This window comes from Melospiza georgiana, chromosome 23 (assembly GCF_028018845.1).
Source record: "Melospiza georgiana isolate bMelGeo1 chromosome 23, bMelGeo1.pri, whole genome shotgun sequence".
Classification (NCBI taxonomy): Eukaryota; Metazoa; Chordata; class Aves; order Passeriformes; family Passerellidae; genus Melospiza; species Melospiza georgiana.
In genome coordinates, this window is record NC_080452.1 from 9,667,797 (window position 1) to 9,686,881 (window position 19,085).

General features: G+C 51.7%; 1 protein-coding gene across 2 annotated transcripts in view; it reads right to left on the bottom strand.

The window, feature by feature from the left end:
- PLXNA2 (plexin A2) overlaps positions 1-2,656 on the bottom strand; it is a 136,953-nt gene extending 134,297 nt beyond the window's left edge. For both annotated transcript variants that reach the window (XR_009115531.1, XM_058039985.1), the window contains exon 1: positions 2,583-2,656. The gene's annotated coding sequence lies outside the window, so the exon portion shown is untranslated. The remainder of the gene's footprint in view (positions 1-2,582) is intronic.
- Positions 2,657-19,085: the final 16,429 nt, after the last annotated feature.

A 19,085-nucleotide genomic window follows, 5' to 3' on the forward strand; every position in this document is an offset into this window, starting at 1 on the left:
GGCACCCCTGCACCCCCAGGATCACCCCTCGGTGACACAGGTGTTCCCGTACCCCCAGGATCACCCCTCGGTGACACAGGTGTCCCTGTACCCCCAGGATCACCCCTCGGTGACACAGGTGCCCTTGCACCCCCAGGATCACCCCTCGGTGACACAGGCACCCCTGCACCCCCAGGATCACCCCTCGGTGACACAGGCACCCCTGTACCCCCAGGATCACCCCTCGGTGACACAGGTGTCCCCGCACCCCCAGGATCACCCCTCGGTGACACAGTCACCCCTGCACCCCCAGGATCACCCCTCGGTGACACAGGTGTCCCCACACCCCCAGGATCACCCCTTGGTGACACAGGTGTCCCCGTACCCCCAGGATCACCCCTCGGTGACACAGTCACCCCTGCACCCCCAGGATCACCCCTCGGTGACACAGTCACCCCTGCACCCCCAGGATCACCCCTCGGTGACACAGGTGTCCCCGCACCCCCGGCACAGCGTCACGCTGGCACCAGCAGCCAGCCCAGCTTCCCACCTTCAGCTCCTCACCACTCACGCAGTTTCTAAATATCGGCTCTGCTTTCTCTCCCGGTTTTGCTCCTCATCTCAGCTGCCCACGGCATGAGACACAGTCTGCACCTACATCTGCCCTAGCTTTTGGGCAACCTTTCCCAGGCATGCTCGAGACTCCCACATTTAGCTGCAACAGGAGTTCCCTAAGTAAGTTCTGGAAAGCCTCGTGGCGGAGCCGAACGGGAGCTGCCGGGAAGAGCCTTCAAATCACACATTTATTTCCCCGAGACTCCGCCGCTCTGCCCGGCACGGCGCTCCAAATGTCAGCTCCGTTTAGCTACTTGGCGGCCAATTTGTCACATCCTGATGCAATTTGCAGGAGGAGAGTTAAAGAGCGCGGGCCAGGAGCGGCGGCGCTGCCCTGCCCGGGTCCCGCAGCTCCGCTGAGTGTCCAGCTGAGCTCCGGGATCGGGGCAGGCCCGGGTTAACCGGGGAGCGAGGCACAGCTCGGCCAGGGCCGCTCCCGTCCTGTGGAGGGGTACGTGCAGGTCTCACACAGCATCAATACCTGCTTCCACCCACTCCTGAGCCGGGGGGACCCCGCGATTAATTACATCCAGCACCACCGTAAAGACAATGAGGAGTAAATTGGGTTAGTTTATCTTCTGGCGGCCAGCACCGGCGATGTGGCTGGCAGAGTTGGGAGGGATGGCTGCCTTGGCTGATAAGGCGTTTCACAAGTGACACCGCTGGGTCACGTCCCTGGCTGCGAGCGCCGAGCTCCTCGAATCAAAGCTGCTTTATCTGCTCCCCTGCACCACCCCAAAGCGCCGCGCTTGAGCTCCGAGGGTCCTCAAAGTGACGACAAATGGCACAAGGACAGCAATAAAGACCCAAAAAAGAGCCCCATAGAGTTCTAAAGGATCTAACACCTCTGTGCTAAAGGTAAAAAGCCAAACATCTGTTCCGAGCATGGCACAGATTCTTGCGAGGCATCTGTCCCTCAGCTGTAAGTAGGTCACCTCGTCTTACTTTAGCCACATTTATCAATGAAGCCACCCGGAGCAGGAGGGACAGGACCGCGTCCCCAGCTCAGCCAAGGTCTACCAAGCACACTGGAGCCACCAGTGAAGCATCAAGTGCCCAGCCAAGAGCAGGAGCAGCCTTTGAGCGGTGGTTTCGCACCACGGCACTCGGAGAACTTCACGTTCCCTCACCTCCGAGCCTCAGCTGCTGCTCTCAGACGCGCAGGGCATCTTTTCCCTCTGCCACTTACTATTCACCTCGCTTAAAATTAACCTATTGACTTTCTGATACCCCTTAGAACACAGATTAATTGAACATCACTCACTTCACCTCCAGGAACGCGCGGCTATTGGCCGCAGCGTGAACGGAGACAAAGCCGGGGATGCCTGACCGTGCCAGGTTAAACGGAGGTCACAGCGGCGAGGACAGCTCGCCCAGAGCAGCCCCGGCTGTCACCGACACCCTCCCGGCGGCTCCGGGGCTGCGGAAAGCGGGAGCATCACCCGGGAGTTGGGATTTCCCCCGGGGAGCACAAGCGCGTTCGGTACCTGTCCCCTCATCGCCGCCCAAAAGGGTCTCCCGCGGGTTTCGGAAAGTTTTCCTGGGGATTTTGTGTCTTTTCCCCTAAGGTTCAGGGCTGTTTTCCAGAAAGTGCCTCCCTGCTAACAGCAACTTTTCATGGGGATGAGTTTCTGCCGCTGCATCGGCTCCAGACCGTGACTGAGCGGTACCGAGCGGCCGCAGAACGAGCGGGGAGGCGGCGATGTCTAACGGGAACGCGGAGCAGCGCGGGGAGGCGGCGGGAGATGGATTCCCGGGAGCCGAGGGGCTCCGAGGGGCTCCTCCATCCCTTCCCCAGGCACCCCCGGCATCTCCGCGCAGCTCCGCGGGCACCACCCCGCGCTCCGCAGCCCCGGTGCCACCCGCAGCCCCGGCGCCACCCGGCACGGCCGCGGCGATGCCGGGCTCGTTCCCTCATCCTCGGGCGGGGGATGCCCGCGGATCCCGCACCCCGCTCCGGGCAGCGGCCCCCGCCACCCGCCACTCACCGGCCCCGGGCGCCGCGCTGCTCCCGGCTCAGGGCGGGGGATGCCGGCGGCCCCCGGCACCGCGGAAATCAATCCGGGGCCGGGCGCCGCCGCTGCCCGCAGCCCCTCGGCCTCGCCCGGCGCGGCTCGGCTCGGCTCGGCTCAGCCCCGCCGGCCTCTCATCGCCTCCGCAGCCGCTGCCCGAGTGCGGCGAGCGCGGCTCCGCTCGCATCCGCCCGCCCCAGCCCGGGCGCGCTCCCCGCTCCGCGCCGGCCCCGCGCCCGGGCGCGCTCCCCGCGCCGCTCCCGCCCGCCCCCGCGCCGCCCCCGCGCAGGGTTAACCCTTCCGTGCCCGCGCACCCCCTGCCCTCCTCACCTGCGCCCCCCGTCCCGCAGAGCGCGGCCGAGCCGGGCCCGGGAGCGGCTCCGCGCCGGAACAAAGCCCCGCAGCGGCCGGGCGGCCTCCCCGCGCCTCCCTCCCGGCACAGCTGTGCCCACGGGGCCCCGCAGCTGCCCCGCAGCTGTCCCAGCTCCACTCGGGGGGGGGTGCAGGGAGCGGAACGGGGCTGTGGGGTCTGGGCCTGGCTCCGGCCCCCTGAGCACCCCTCGGCTGCAGTTTGGGGGCAGAAGAGGCACCCGAGGGCTCCATTCCTCAGTTTCCCCTCTCTGGAAGGGCTGGCAGCTTGGGTCTCTGCCAAGGCTGGGTCACCTGCAGCAGAGCCAGAGCTGGGCATGTGCTGCAATGGCCCTGAAGCCACCGAGCCCCACAGCTCCTGCCAAAAGCTGCCAGAACCCAGCCACAGAGGGCATGGGGACCAGAGAACCCAGCCACAGAGGCCTTGGGAACCAGAGAACCCAGCCACAGAGGCCTTGGGGACCAGAGAACCCAGCCACGGAGGCCTTGGGAACCAGAGAACCCAGCCACGGAGACCATGGCTCTGAGCACTCACTGCTGGGAACCAGAGATCCCCCCCTCGGGCTTGGGTGCTTCAGCCACGGAGCCATGACCTGGCCTCTCCTACTGCCTTAGAAACACCTGGCAGCTGCAGGGAACCAAAGGGAGGAGCATCTCCCACCACCTCACACCCCACTGGCCACCTGCAGCAGCCCGCAGGGGTTTGGGAAGAGCTGGAATCAAACACCTGGAGGGAAAGGCAGTGCCAGTGCCACAGCAGGACCCTGTGCTCCTCAAAGGCAGGAACACCACGGTGCAGCTGATCCTGACCCAGCCAGGGCCATGGGAATGATTCTGAGCAGTGCAACTGGTGGAGAGGATCAATACCATGATGGATTGCTGCTTGCCAGCCCTTGTCATCGGGAATTTTTAAACCATTTTTCTATTACACACCGGGACAGTTGCGAGAGAAAAATCAGAGCCATCATCCAGGGCCTCCTCCACAACAAACCTGAGTGACAAAACCAACCCAATGTCCTGTGTCAGCCCAGCCTGTGTCACCCTCACTGCTGTCACCATGGCCACAGCAGTGGCCTTGCTGCATCTCCCTGCCTGGTGAATGTCAGCCAGACCCTGCAAGAGCAGTTTTGGGTGGAAAGGGACATGGTTGAGGTTGGTTTTGCTGTTTTACTCCTGTAGAGGATTCAGGAACCCCTAAAGGGAAGCCCAGCAGGGAATGCCTTGCATCCCAGTGTGCAGCTGCCACCCTTCTGCCCCTGCCCAGGGTGAAAGGCGCAGGTTGGTTGGTTGGTTGGTTGGTTGGGTGCTCTCCCCATCCCTGCAGGGTCTCCATCCTCTCAGCAGCCTCTGCAGAGCCCTCAGGGAGCAGAGGTTCTGCACAGCACAGCCCATCCCCACGGAAAGGGTCCCCTCACTGCAGTTCCATTGCTGAGGACTTTGGCAGCCTGGAGAGGTCCCCAAGCTGCAGCTGCTGAGCCTGGGAGAGGCAGCAGAAGGCACTCAGAGGATGGCAGCATTGGTTCCTGAGCAGGCTTTGCTCTCTCCCTCTCAGCTCCCAGCGCAGCTCCTGTGCTGCATGTTCCCACAAATGGAACCAAACCCCACTGCAAACCCCCCAAACCCCACTGCAAACCCCCCAAACCCCACTGCAAACCCCATCCTGGGGAAATGCACACCCCAGCAATGCAGCCCCTGGTGCAGAGCCTCCCAGGGCAGGGCAGGGTGTCTCAGCATCCCCTCCTCTCCTCTCTGCAGGCCGTGCCTGCCTGCTGGTCATTGTTCACTGATGGGCAGCGTGCTCCTGCATGCTGAGGCTGTTCCCAGCTAATTATTCCGGCTCTGCCGGGCTGGGGAGCACCGGGGAGAGCCCAGGCTCCGCTCGGAGCCCTGCATCACAATTTCCCTTTGTCAGTGCCTTTGATAACCGCCCTTGTGGGGTCACGAACCCGTGTGATCGGGAACCTTTCAGCGCTGCTGCTGCCAGTGCGGGATCACGGCTTTGGACATCGCCTGGGGCTCTGCATCCCTGCCAGGACCCAAACCTGCCTCTGCTCCACCTTTGCCATTCCCAGGGCAACCAAACAGAGCCATCCCTTCCCAGACAGCCCTGCCAGGGGAACAGAATGGGGAGAAGAGCCTTTTTTGCCTTTTTTGCCTTTTTTGCCTTTCCCCCCGTTCCCGGCGGGTTTCGGACGCGGGTTCCGGCGAGCAGCGGCTGTGCGAGGCCAAGAGCACCATCTATAGGCACCGTCTATAGGCAGCTCCAGCTCCCTCCCAGCCCCGCAGAAACGCGGAGCAGCTAATAATTATTCAGCACTAATCACTACAATAGAGGAATCATAGGCAGTTATTTAGAAATGATTGTTTCCCCTCGGTTATTACTTATGACAGTGAAAGGAAGTATCAAGTAGTCAAACCCACATGTATATGGGAAGCTGAGTGAAGGATCAATGGGAATTTAACCAGCACTTTGCACTATTCTTCCTCTTTAGAAGAGCCTTGTCAAGTGATTTTTTTCTCTCTCTCCTGTTCATCATGTCTTCTTGGGAAATGAAAAGGATTTTTCTTTTCCTAGCGCTCCTTATCCCTTCCTGTGCTCGGATTTTCCCATAACTCCAGCTCCTGCCTCTGCATCCCCTGGTTTGAGCTGAGCTGAAATTAACTCTGGCTTTTTCTTGCTAAAACAAACTCTGGTTTCATTAAGTGCAAGGGCAGGAGAACAGAAAGTCTCCGGATCCCGAGTTCCAGAGTGCCTTGTTACTGTCAGAAGCACAATTGCCTGCGCTGGGGCTGTGTCAGGATTCCAGGTGCAGACAATGTGCCATTTTTAATCATCTTCCCACAGCTACCAGCTGAAAGAAAGGGGATCATACAGAGGAGAGCACAAAACTAACCCTGGAAAGAACCCAGCAATATTTAGTGATGTTAAAAAATCAGATACAACATGAAAACATTGGCCAGGCTGGCCCGTACCAGGAGTGACAGCGTCACCTTCTCCTCTCCTTCCTTTGGCTCCTGAGCGTGACCCAAGCTCTGCACCCCACTCCCAACTCTTTTAAAATAAATATTCTGCTGCATGCTCGTGTTTCCCCCTCCAGGGCTGCACATGTCCCTGCCAGGAGCAGGGAGAGGTTGCAACCTCAGTCACAAGCCAGGAAAGGTCACCTGAGGAGGCTGAGAGCCCCTGTGGCTTCTGGTGGCACTCTGGAGCACAGCTGGGTTCCAAAGTGTCCCCAGAGTGTCCCATGAGCCCAGGGTCACCCAGAAGAACGGGCACAGGGGCTGAGAGCAGGAGCTGGGCTGAGCTGAGAGCAGGAGCTGAACCTTCGCCAGGCCAGCCATGGGACTGGACGTCCATCCATGGATTTTGGAAACGTTCCCCATCCCAGCTGCTGACCTGATCCAGCTGTGCTGACCCCATCCAGCTGTGCTGACCCCATCCGCTGGAGAGTCCCAAGGCAGGACAGGCTTTGCTGGAGCCTGCCAGGGGTGCCCAGGGCCAGGCTGCCCCTCAGCTGGGCACAAAGAGGGTGAGCAGTTGATTATTGGCCCCTAATGAAGGAGCGTCCACAGCAGCACAAAGATCCCAAATGCAGCAGGGCCGTGGTGGCACCGCTGTCCCCTCTGGAGGGGTGCACATCCAGGATGGGGCTTCCCAAAATCTCTGCACCCGAATTTCCTCGGGGCTGGCTGAATCCCACCCCAGGGCTGCCCCTTGCCCTGGGGGAGAAGCATCTCCACCACTGAGTGCAGGTGCTTGCTGTGATTAAGAAGCTGCTTTAGCAATAAATCTCCCCTGCCCGCTCCCTGCTCTGCTCTCATTGGAAATCTTTAGTCCCTTCATCATAAAGAAATGAGTATTTCAAGCTCCCTGTCCTAATGAAGGTAAAATACAGAGCATATTGTCAAACACGCTGTGGCTCTGCCTTCTATTCCACAATAATCTTTCTAATTCTTCTGTAGGCGCCGTGTATCACTGACAGTGCCAGGCGGAATGAAATGCAAACCAAAATGATTTTAAACCCTAATTCCATCTCTTTTTTTCCCTCTTGTCTGAGGAGATGGAGATTTTCTTTTCTCCCCCTGCATAATAGGTGGGAGCAGGGTGGAACTGGAAATGCTTTGATTTGTGGCTCTGGCAGTGTTAATCTGCTGCTGCAGATTCTGCACAGCCTCCTGCCAGTGATGGAGGAATGCAGAGCCCATTGCTCCAGACTCCTTCCAGCATTCTCAGAGCTTTGTCAGGGAAGGCAGGGCGATGCTCCCAGCCAAACACAAACCCTGAAGTTTATAAAACTCCTTCTCATCAGGTGGCTCAGGGAAAGGCGGAGCAGACACTCTGGACTGCACTACAAGCTCATCTTAAACACTGCTATCAGTGTTGCAGCCTCTGCTACAATGAACAGAGGCTGGTAAAGGGTAAAAACAACAAAAGAAGAAAACTTCAGGAGCACCAACCCTTTAATTTCCCCCCAATTTCCACCTCACCTGCCCCTGCAGCAGCCCCTTGCAGCTCTGTGAGTGCCCAGAGTGGGGAAAGCTGAGGTGCAGCCCTGCAGGGAGCTCTGCTGCAGCCCAGGCACTCTCTGGGGCTCCCCTGTGCTCCCTGCCCCATCCCAGAGGCTGCCCCGGGCCAGGGAAATGGGGATCATATGGAGAGACTCATTCCATGTGTGCCAGAGCTGATTGCAGCACGGCCCTGCTTTAATTGATGTCTTGGGTCGTGTTGGGGAGAGTATCCAGGGAGTTTTCACCTCACAGATGTACAGAGGGGGACCTCCTCTGGCTCCTTTCTTTGCCTCAATGCCCAGCAAGGGGCCCGGGAATATTGGGGGATTAATGTCACAACAGAGGGAAAAAGTCTGCCATTCAATCTATTTAAACATTTGATTTCACCAGTGCACCAATTAGACATTCCCTGTCTAAAGAGAGCACGGATTAAAGCAACAGCAACGCTGAAAAAAATCATAATCTCTTTGGAGATCTGTCTGTGGACGGATCTTTTCTCTCAAATGATCAAGGCAAATATATGAAATTGAAAAAAAGAAAAGAAAAAAAGACCTCTCAGAAGTAAACTTTAGGGCTATGTGAATAATTTCCCCGTTCTTGTCTGAGCTCCCTTTCATGAGCTGCTTTTCCTTTCCCTGGCACCTTCTCCATCGAGCCCATTTGCATTCCCCTAATTAAGGAGCTGCCAGCCCTGCAGATGCCACCGAGTGCCCTCTGTGGGGTCTGGGATGAACCCACCCCAGAGTGGAGTCCCAGATCCTGCAGGGCACAAACCCCGGTCCCAAACCCCGACCCCAAACCCTGATCCCAAATCCTGACCCCAAACCCCAAACCCTGACCCCAAACCCCAAACCCTGATCCCAAATCCCAAAAAAACAGGGGGGGTTCAAACTGACAGGGAAGGGGTGGATCACAAAACCAGGAGAGCAAGTGGATCAAAACAGGATCACAAAAAAACAGGAGAGCCAGAGGATCAAAACAGGATCCCAAAACCAGGAGAGCAAATGGATCAAACAGGATCACAGAACCAGGAGAATCAGTGGATCAAACAGGATCCCAAAACCAGGAGAGCAAGTGGATCAAACAGGATCACAGAACCAGGAGAACCAGCGGATCAAACAGGATCACAGAACCAGGAGAGCAAGTGGATTATTCCTGCCAGCTCCAACCCCTCCGTGGCTCTGCCAGGCCCTGCTTCCAGCTCCTCTCTCCTGATTTAGATGAGTGGAAGGTTTAAATGGGGAAGTTTTCCTTGGCAAATGCGTTCTGGCAGCTGAACTGGACCAGTTAAATTCACCCAGCCCAGACAAAAGGAGCAGGCTGTTTCCAGTCAGGAACTCTGGTGGTTTTCTCTTTCATGATTTCCTGGGTGAGGGATTTGGCTCAGGGAGAGGGGAGAGAGGGCAGGGGGAACCCCAAAGTGCAGATCTGGCAAATCTGATCAAGATCTGAATTCCTCGGTGCTGCAGCATCCCCAGGCTCGGCTCCTGTGCCTTGCAGGGCTTTGATCATGCCAAGGTCTCGTGGCCAGCCCAAAGCCAAGCCCCAGTGCCCATTTTTGTGTCAGATGGGGCAGTCCCAGCCCAGCAGAGCCTGTCTGGCTCTGGCTGCTCCTCACACCATGCAGGAGGCACCAGAGGGTTCTCCAGGAGGATCTGACCCTTCCCTCCCTTCCCTCTGCAGGACTCCCCAGCCTGGAGGTGATCCAAACTAAATTTAAACCAGGAGTGACTTGGGCAGGCTGTCCCTAAATCCGAGTGTCTCATTTGAAGATTGTTTTATTTCCTCTGTGGTGCTGGACGGGTGAGAGCTGCTGGTGCCTGTTCAGCCGTTCCAGAGGGAGGGAATTTCGCAGGAATTCCCCAAGGTGGGCAGGATCCCAGCCGGGATCCCTCCTGCAGGACTGGGTTCCACCACCAGGATCAGGAGCAGCAGCAGGAACCTGCCCAGCCCGGGCAGACAAAGGAGCACAAGTCATTAATAAACCAAATCCAAAATAATAAAGCGGAGCCAGAAGAGCTGAACGTGCTCAGCGCGGGAGAACAAAAGGAAGGGGAACCGTTTGTCACCTCATAAAGGAACTGCAAAAGAAAGTCTTTGACGATGAGGGAGGACGATTTGCTCTCATGGGCCAGTGCACAGCCAAATATCTACAAGCTGTTCGTGGCAGACTGATTGCAGCAGGGCCAGAATGCCATTGTACGCGCTGGAAAAAAAACAGAGGAGCAAAAACCACCACAGAGAGGTACTTCAGAAATAAATCACAGCCTATTCATTAAACCAGATTATTTTAGTATTTTATTTCCCCCCTCTCTTTATGGCTTTGTTTTCTTTTATGTTAATTCTGTGTCTGCTTAAAGTCGAATTCCTTGATCTGCAACATCTTTAGCTTTAATTTTTATTTTTTTCCCCTCTCTCTTCTCCTCTTAGGAGCGAAATGAATTCAAATGATTTGCATTTATTGCAGGGAAGATCCAGGCTCATCTGTAGCCCTTGGTGTGAGTGAATTGCTTTTCTGCTTCAGGGGGCACAGGGAGAGGCTCAGAGCCCCCCAGCCCCCCAGAGCCGTCCCTGGCACTCCCACGGTGCTGCAATATTTATCATATCGATCCTCCATAAAATAAATAAGCAAAATGATATTATTGGAAGCAATGATCTGATGAACCCAGGGACTGAATCAATCACTTGGCAGGGACTTCAGAAGCAGCAGAGCTCGCTCTCAAGTGTTTCCAGAGCCAATTTTCCTTACAAATGGGTTTCTCATCAACCTAAGCACCTCACAGAGGGAATGTGTCCTTCCACTGGATCTCCTTGGAAAACAGGAGTGTTATATATGTGTGCTATACCAAATCTAACTTCTTTACAGCCATTTCTTAATTAACTTAAAATCTTCTTTAGAAAATGCCTGATTCATCTCACAGATTTAGCTTGGAAAAGCCCGAGATTCTCTCCAATGCACAAACCCAGGGCTGGCTTCACCCTGCTGCTGTTTGTTGGGAGAGGTTTGTGAAAATTATGGATGCAAACACAGGGAATTTGCACAGCTTGTTTTCCATGATCATCTCCTGTAGCACAGGAACAACATTGCCCCTGCATGGCCCAGGGACCCAAACCCTCTCTTTGGTGTCACTGTGACCCAAACCCTCTCCTCTGGTGTCACTGTGACCCAAACCCTCTCCTTTGGTGTCACCAGGACCCAAACCCTCTCCTTTGGTGTCACTGTGACCCAAACCCTCTCCCTTGGTGTCACCAGGGACCCAAACCCTCTCCTTTGGTGTCACCAGGACCCAAACCCTCTCCCTTGGTGTCACCAGGGACCCAAACTCTCTCCTTTGGTGTCACTGTGATCCAAACCCTCTCCCTTGGTGTCACCAGGACCCAAATGCTCTCCCCTGGCGTCCAGCTCCCACTGTGACCTCTCATTTCACACAGCAAAGGAGAAGAATTCCATGAAAAATCGGCCTGGTTGGGGAAAAGACTCAAACTTATTGATCCCTGATCAGGAGAACACGGTGCCTGTAATTAAACACGTGTAGGAGCTGCTTGGCTGCCCTTGGGTTTGTTCCTCAGGGAGCTGCACACAGACAGACAGACAGACAGACAGACAGACAGACAGACTGCTCCCTCCCTGTGACTGCAGGCCTGGGGAGGAGGAATAAATTAATCAAGCTTACCTCTCCTTGCAGGAAAGCCAGTCAAGCTGGCTTTCCAAAGGATAACTGCTATAAACCCTGCATAAAAAGGGGGAAAAAAATACAGCTGGGACCTCCACATTGGCTTTTGAGCAGCTGTTTGTAAATATGTCTAATAACTCATCCTGTCAGCGTGCTGGCTTGGCCATTACCAGGAAATATTCATAAACGCTATTCCCAGTGCTGATGGCTCCATTTCCTTAATGAAATCCACAGAGTTTACTTTGCAAAGTTTAATTGCTGGAAGAATGGGTGTCGGGTTTCTGCAGCCGACCTGCTGCCCTGAAATCCTTCCAGCTCCCATGTTCAACAAGCAAAGAACTTAATGGAGCTTTTGCAGCAGTGGCTTAGCAGCTAAGCCACCTTTAAGCAATAATCCCAGCAAATATAGGTGGAGATGCTGGAATCTCCAGCCTTGCAGGAGAATAGATTTTAAGTAATATGAAATTCAGTGCTGCTAATTGAGTGAGCAGGGGATTTCTGTGGGGAATGCCTCCCCAGCATGGAAATGCAGGCATTGATTGCATCTCCTGGATAGGAATGTCTGCAGGAGGATGGAGATGGAGAGAACAGCTGGGTGAGGAGTGAGCAGGGCTGGGTGAGAGCTCTGCAGTCCTTGTGTGGGTCACACACTACCCAGAGTCCTGGGCATTGCCACCTTCCACCTTCCACCACTAAATCTGTCATAAACAGGAGACTGAAATTGTTGGAATTACTGTGGAATCTCTGATTTCACTGACCCTGATTTAACCCCTGCATTTCCCACCATCCCAGCTCCCCTCAGGGATCTGAAACCATCCACAAAGGGGCAGAGCCCAGGGCTGAGGGTGGGTTTGGCACACAAATCCTCACCAATCCCAACCCTGTGCTAATAATTCCTGGCAAAGGCACCCCAGTGATCTCACCTGACCCCAAACAAACTGAGACAGGTTCAAGCCCCAAGCCTGAACCCGAGTGCTGAGCCCACAGCGCTGCTGTGCTTTTCAGGGACATTCAAACACAGAACAGACTCATTCCAGCACTCACTCTCTGCTCCTCTGGCACGGAAAACAGCCTGGAAAGCAGCGGGGAGGGGAGCTGGGTGCCAGCCCTTAAACAAGATCAATCACCTCCAGGAGCAGCCTGAGCACAGCTCCTCACACAGCTCCCTGCCTGCCCCCTGCACTGCTCAGGTTTCTCCAGTCATGCAAAACTAAGAGAAAAACTTCCAGCTGACTTTGGGAGGTGTGCAGGACAAAGAATTCCTCATTAATGGGAGCTAATTATTCACTAAGTCCAGCCCAGGCCACAGCAGTTCCTAGGCTGGGTTATGCCCCACACCTGTAATTTCAGAGATTCTGCCCCATGGAGTTCCAGCTGCAGAGAGAAGAAAGTGTGACTTTTCTTTTTATAAAACATTTTTCTTTTTATAAAACATTTTTCTTTTTATAAAATTTTTGTAAACTGTTATTATTTTCTGATATTTCACATGGGAAAGTGAACCCTCCAAAGCCAGCACAGACCTGAGGTGTGGCCACATCGTGTCCCTGCTCAGCACAGTCCCCACACAGGAGGAGGGGTTCAAGGGACCCCATTTGGGGCAGCCCCTGGCACCAGCTGGGCACTCCCTGGGCACAGGGAAGGACAGGGCCAGCCTGGCACCAAGCAGGGACCAGCAGCTGGGGGCCGAGCTCTGTTTGTCTGTACTCCTTCCCGACTCCAGCGCAGCAGAGGCTGATCAGATGTGAAAGAGGCAGGATCTGAACAAGATCTCAGACAGCACAAAGGGCAGGGCAGAGGAGCCTGCAGGAGGGAGGATGAGGCAGTTTTATTCCCAGATGGAGCCTCCTGTGCTGCTCAGATGTTGGGGTCAGAGGAGGACGGAGCTGAGTCCCCTTTGGAGCTCAGAGGGTGAGTGCCTCTCACGAACCCCTCTCTGACAGACACACACATTTCTCCATGAGCCCTGCAGGAGCACACAGCACAGCAAAGGCTCCTTTGGAAAGTCACCCTGCAAGGGCTGTGCCTGCCCAGGGTCCCTCTGAGGGCTCTGGGTGTCCCCAGGCTGTGCCAGCCCAGCTCAGCCCAGTCCCTGAGCCCTGCGGCTCCTGAGCCGCGGCTCCCTCTGCCCCCAGAGCACTGTCACACTCAGTGACACAGAAAATCAGAGTTCCAGGCTCATTCCGAGGCAGAAGCCAAGTCTGGAGCATCAGCACTGATGGCTTCACCTTCCCTGGCACCTGGAGCTGCGCACAGGGAGCTGGCAGAGCCCCCCAATCACCTGTGTCAGTCTGTCCCCAGCCCCAGCCTCTGCTGCAGGCAAACGCTGCAATTTCCCAATTTCCCAAGGAACCTTTTCATCCATTTTTTATGCAGCTCACTTTCTTCAAAGGCAGATTGGGGCTGGGTGTGAGAAAGGAAACCAATATTTCACTTTCCTCCTGCTGCATTTTAATCCTGGAGTTTGGCACTTGGCTGAGCACTGCCCCAGTTTGCCAGGGAAGGCATCAGGAGCCAGTGGGTAACTGAGCTCAGAGTCATCAGTGCAGAAGAGGACAGAATGTGGTTCATTATTTTAAAGACTATTCCTTTATAATTTCATTTTTTTCTGCTTTATTTTAAAAACCAATCTCATTGCTTTGGCCTTCCCCTGCCATCCAGAGCCCTCCTCCCATCCCCTTCCTCTGCTCTCCCACTTCTTTCCTCCTCTTCATCACTCCCCCTTTCTGATCATTTATTTTAAACTGCTTTAATTTTAATTAAACCCATAAACAGGTACAAACAAACATGAAGAAAGGAAAGATTAAAGTCTCTTATCTACTAATTATAGTCCAGATGAGATGTTTCGGATAAATTATCAGAGCATGGTGTATTTATGGAGCTCATCAGCCTGTAATTAATTCAGCATCAGGGTTACACCCGTGTGGGCTTTTCTTTGTGGCACACATTTGTTACCCTCACCAGGAGCCTCAGCTCGGGCCAAAATAAATCTCACTTGACCCAGAGGCTATTTCCCCTTTGGGGAGGATTTATTGCTGCTGCCCAGGCTGGCAATGCACAGCCTCACCCTGCCTGCTGCTCCATCCCAAAATTCCGGGCTACAAAATTCCATGTACAGCCTCCAAAATTCCACGTGTGACCTGGGGTGGCCCCGAGCTTCTGCCCAGCCTGCTCTGCTGTGAAAGCAGCTCTCATTAATAAATGTCCCTGTGTCAGCTGCAGCTCCTCAGACAGCAGCCAGCAAAGATCTACAAGGTGTCATTAATTCAGGATCAGTTCCAGAGCCATCATTCCTTTAACTTTGGAGCTGTCTATCCCTTCCCTGATCCATCTCCATGCAGCTTTACATCATGATCATTTACCAAAATATCCCAGGGCTGTTATGTTATATTATATATTATATATTATATATTATATATTATATATTATATATTATATATTATATATTATATATTATATATTATATATTATATATTATATATTATATCATTTTATATAATATATAACATATTAAATATTATAATATATTATATTATGTATAATATATATTAGTACAATATGTCATTAATATAATATAATATAATATAATATAATATAATATAATATAATATAATATAATATAATATAATATAATATAATATAATATAATATTTATAATATAATATTTATAATATAATATTTATAATATAATATAATATAAATAATATTTATATAATATATATAATATATATATCTTATATATTATATATATAAAATATATATAATATATTGCTGGTTTTGAGAGCCTGCCTCTTTTCTTAACCAAGGCTTGAGAGGCAGCAGAGCATTTTCAGCCTCTATTACACACAAAATATTTCCTGGGAATACGTAAAAAAAAAAAAAATCTTTGCTTTTAAACATTAATTCCTTCTTAAATACTGCCAGAATAGAGAAAAAAATACAAGAGAGTGGCTGCAGATTTACAAAGGGGATGAAGGGTTTGTTGCAGGGCTGGGAGCAGCCCCTGGCTGCAGTGATAGCAGCACCACTGTCACCCCATCACACAGAGCTGCAATTGCCTGTCCCCTTTGGCCTTCCCCCCCTTTAATCCTTTTCTGCAGCTTTACTGAGTTCTTTACTTCCCTTTTATTATTTCCAGGGGCTTAAGTCGAGTTTTCAGCCAGGCTTCAAAGGGGCTGATCCACCCTGTGCCTGTAATTCCTGGACACCAACAAGTGCCAGGAGAATGTTCACTGGAGGGGGATGAGGCACCCACAGCTGATCCCAATCCCCCTTCCCTGGAGGAAATCTGAGTGTCCAGCTGGTCTGTGCCTGCTGAGGCTCTGCGTTGGGATATCCCATAATGTTGAGATATTCACACCTCGACCTGGAGAATGAAGTCAAAGGATGGAGGGCATTGGACCATCCAAGTGTCCTTTGTCCCTTCAGAGAATAAAGCTCTGGATCCGAAGCCTCCATCAGAACCGACTCCTCTCCTTCACCATCACCTTAAAGCTTCTCTGCCAGAGGGAAACCCTGAGGAGCAGCCCCTGTTATGGAGGGAAGCTCCATCCCAGCACCCCCAGAGCTCCTGCAGGCCTGGACTTGTCTCCATTGGGCTGCCCTGATCCTTCAGGCCCAAGGGGACACTCCAGAGCTCCCAGACCCTCAGAACACCCCTGAGAGACCATAACAACCCTCTCACCCCATGGCAGGGACCCCTCCCTGCACCCCTGGGTGCCCCAAGCCCCATCCAGCCCAGCCTGGGGATGGGGAGATCATTCCTCACTCCCCGTGTCCTGCTCACTGGGAAGGAAGAATGAGCAGAGCTGCATTTCACCGTGATGGAGGTCAAGATCTTGCCACCAGCACATGAATCAAAGCTTTCCCTGGGTTCAACGAGCACATTACCTTGATAACTCCTCTGGTTATAAAACCCACATACAGATATTTCTTCCAGGTCCTGAGCAGCACATGTGCTCTTTCATAATTAATAGATTGCACAGTTTATAATCAATCATGGTTGAATTTACAATGCAAACTTTTAGCATCACAAAAAACCCACGCCTGATTATCCAAAAATATTTATTCAAGATTAAAAAACATGTAGCATATGAATATTTTAATAAATATTAAATATTTATTTCTCCTTTCCAAAGCTTTCATAACTGAGCTTTTAATTAATCTGTCATTAAAAATTTATAGAGCCAGGTAGACTTTTAAATATAATTATTAAATGATAACTTTAAACTGCAGGTGCTCACTCCTTTCTCGTGGCAGGATGGGCTCCAGCAGGAGCAGATCCTGCTGCAGGGCAGGGATGGATGGGAACCACATTTCTTTTGTTAACCCTATTTCTTTTTGTTAACCCCAATTCTTTTATTAACCTTATTTCTTTTATTAACCCTATTTATTAACCCCATTTATTTTATTAACGCTATTTATTTCATTACCCCCATTTATTTTGTTACCCCCATTTCTTTTGTTGCCCCCTCATTCTGCTGCCCCAATGCACGGATCCCCTGGCAGGGTTGAACCCACCTTGCCCTGCTCTCCTCAGTGCTGGGCACTTTCCTGAACTACAAACAAACACACAAACAAACAAACAAACAAACAAACAAACAAACAAACAAACTGCTGCTGCTGCTCCCGATCCCTCTGCAGGGAGGGTGGCACAGCGAGATCTGCATGGGCACAGCGCTGGGAGAGAATATTAAACTAAATAATAGCAATTAATTAGGCTTGTGTAAAGCTATTAACCTTCAAATCCCCGCAGAAATAACAAGCAATGCTCAAACCCTCTGGGAGGCATGTGCTGCTCCCCATTCCAGGGAAGAGGGAGGCTCCAGAGCAGAGGAATGAGTTCTGAGTTCTGATTTTTGATTTCTGATTTCTCATTTCTGATTTTTCATTTCTGATTTCTCATTTCTCATTTCTGCCCAGGGCAGTGCTGCAGCAGCCTGGGATCACTCCCATCCCACAGAGCTGCTGCTCCTCCAGAGCAGGAGGGATCCCAGGGGTACCCCCAGGCACAGGAACCCCATTTCCAGCTGCAAACTGTGCAAATTCAGTGCCATTGTTTCCAGCCCAGTCCTGTGTTCCCTATGGATTTGGGGCAGATTACAGTGAAATTTTGCCATTGTGGTCCAGCAAAAACATAAAGAAGCTGAAGCTTCCCACCTTCTCAAGAAAAAAAAAAACTAGCAAAATTTTTTTTCAGGAAATATGTCTGTGACAGCAGCAGCAACATATCCCCCGTGCCCAAGAACAGCTCCAAGGGACATCTGAGCCAGCAGCATCTTCACTGCTCTGCCCAGAACAGAGGGGACAAAGGCAAAGGTCTGCTCCTCCAATTAAAAAATAAAATAAAATAAAATGCAAATGAGCAAAGAATCCCCCTGGTTAGAGAAGTTATTCCAGCAAGTGGCTCTATAAACGTCTTTATATTGTTATTTCCGATATTAGTTTGTTGTTCCTTCATGAAAGCTGATTTATTTGAAATGTTATTACTTGAAACACCCTAATCTTTTTGTAATAATTCATATACTGGAGATTACAGTTTTGGAAGGCAGCCCAGCTCTGGCTGGAATCCTATTTATGGATTAAAGGATTTGAACAGCATTGCAAGCTAGATCTCCCAATAGCAGGATAATGTAAACCTGGTTCCATATAAAATGCTTTCCCTGAGCAATAGTAACCCCATTAAAGGCAGATTGTTGGAGGAGAGCACTTCCATGGCAGCAGGGCAGGATATCTCAGAGCCCTGGAGAGCCCGGCTGAGCCCTGCCCTTGTCCCCGTGCCCCGAGCTGCACCCTGAGCTCTGCTCTTCCCCGCCTCACAATCCCAGGGATTTTGGGGGCAGAACCTTTGTTCTGGGGAGAGCTGGGCCCCCAGAGCCAGCAACGGGAGCTGCTCCTGCCCAGGGTGAGAGCATCCCCATGAGCAGCAGCACAAACCCCAGCCCTTTGGAATGTGGTTTGGAGAATTGTTTACTCACTATGTGAAATTAATCACAGGTCTAGCTGTGTCAAGACTCTGGTCAGTCACAAGATTTTTATTGTTCATTTTTTTTCTTTTCTTTGCTAACTTTCTGATTTTTTTTCCCTCTTTCTTTAGTGTAGTTTTAGTATATAATTTTATTTTAATGTAATATATATAGTACTAATAAAATAAATAATAAAAATAATAAATCAGCCTTCTGATTCTTGACACCCCTGGGATGATCCTGACACCCCTGGGATGATTCCTACCCCCTCATTGTTTGGGGGCTGCAAGGAGATGATCTCAAATGTCCTTCCAAGCATTTTTTTATTTATTAACTTTTTCTTTTTTATCTATTAACAGTTCCTGACCAAGCTGAGGGTGCTCAGCTGTGAATTCCACAGCAATGGGTTTCATTATTTCATATTTAACACGCTCTGCCATCCCCACCCTGCACACAGAAGTGGTGAACAGGAATAAAGTTGTTTCCCTGCATTTGCCAGCGTTTTTAATGCCTATCATTAGGGGCTGATTAAATAAAATTGAGGCAGATGAAATAAAAGCCACGTTGTTCAGCTTTCCCCTCGCTCCTCCTGCTTCCACCCAACTCGAGGAGTCAATGAAGCTTTTATGCATATTTTACACTGGGATGTGGCACTCAGATAAAATAATAACAACATCTGACAAAGTTTATTGTATTAAATAGAAGGTTGAGGACTCTTTTAACCTGCCCTACGTGCAGAGCTGGCGGTACAGCAACAACGGAAACCAGCACAGGTTGCTGGGAAATAATTTGCTATTCATTTATCTGTCAGGAGGGCTTTGGAACAGAAGTTCCAGCACAATTCAGCTTTAATAAACAGGTACTTAAAATACACTTTGTAAAAGTACATTGTAACCATCTCCATGCATTAAACCTGAAACCTCAATCCATAAATAGCTATTGATTGATAAGAAATTATTAAACCT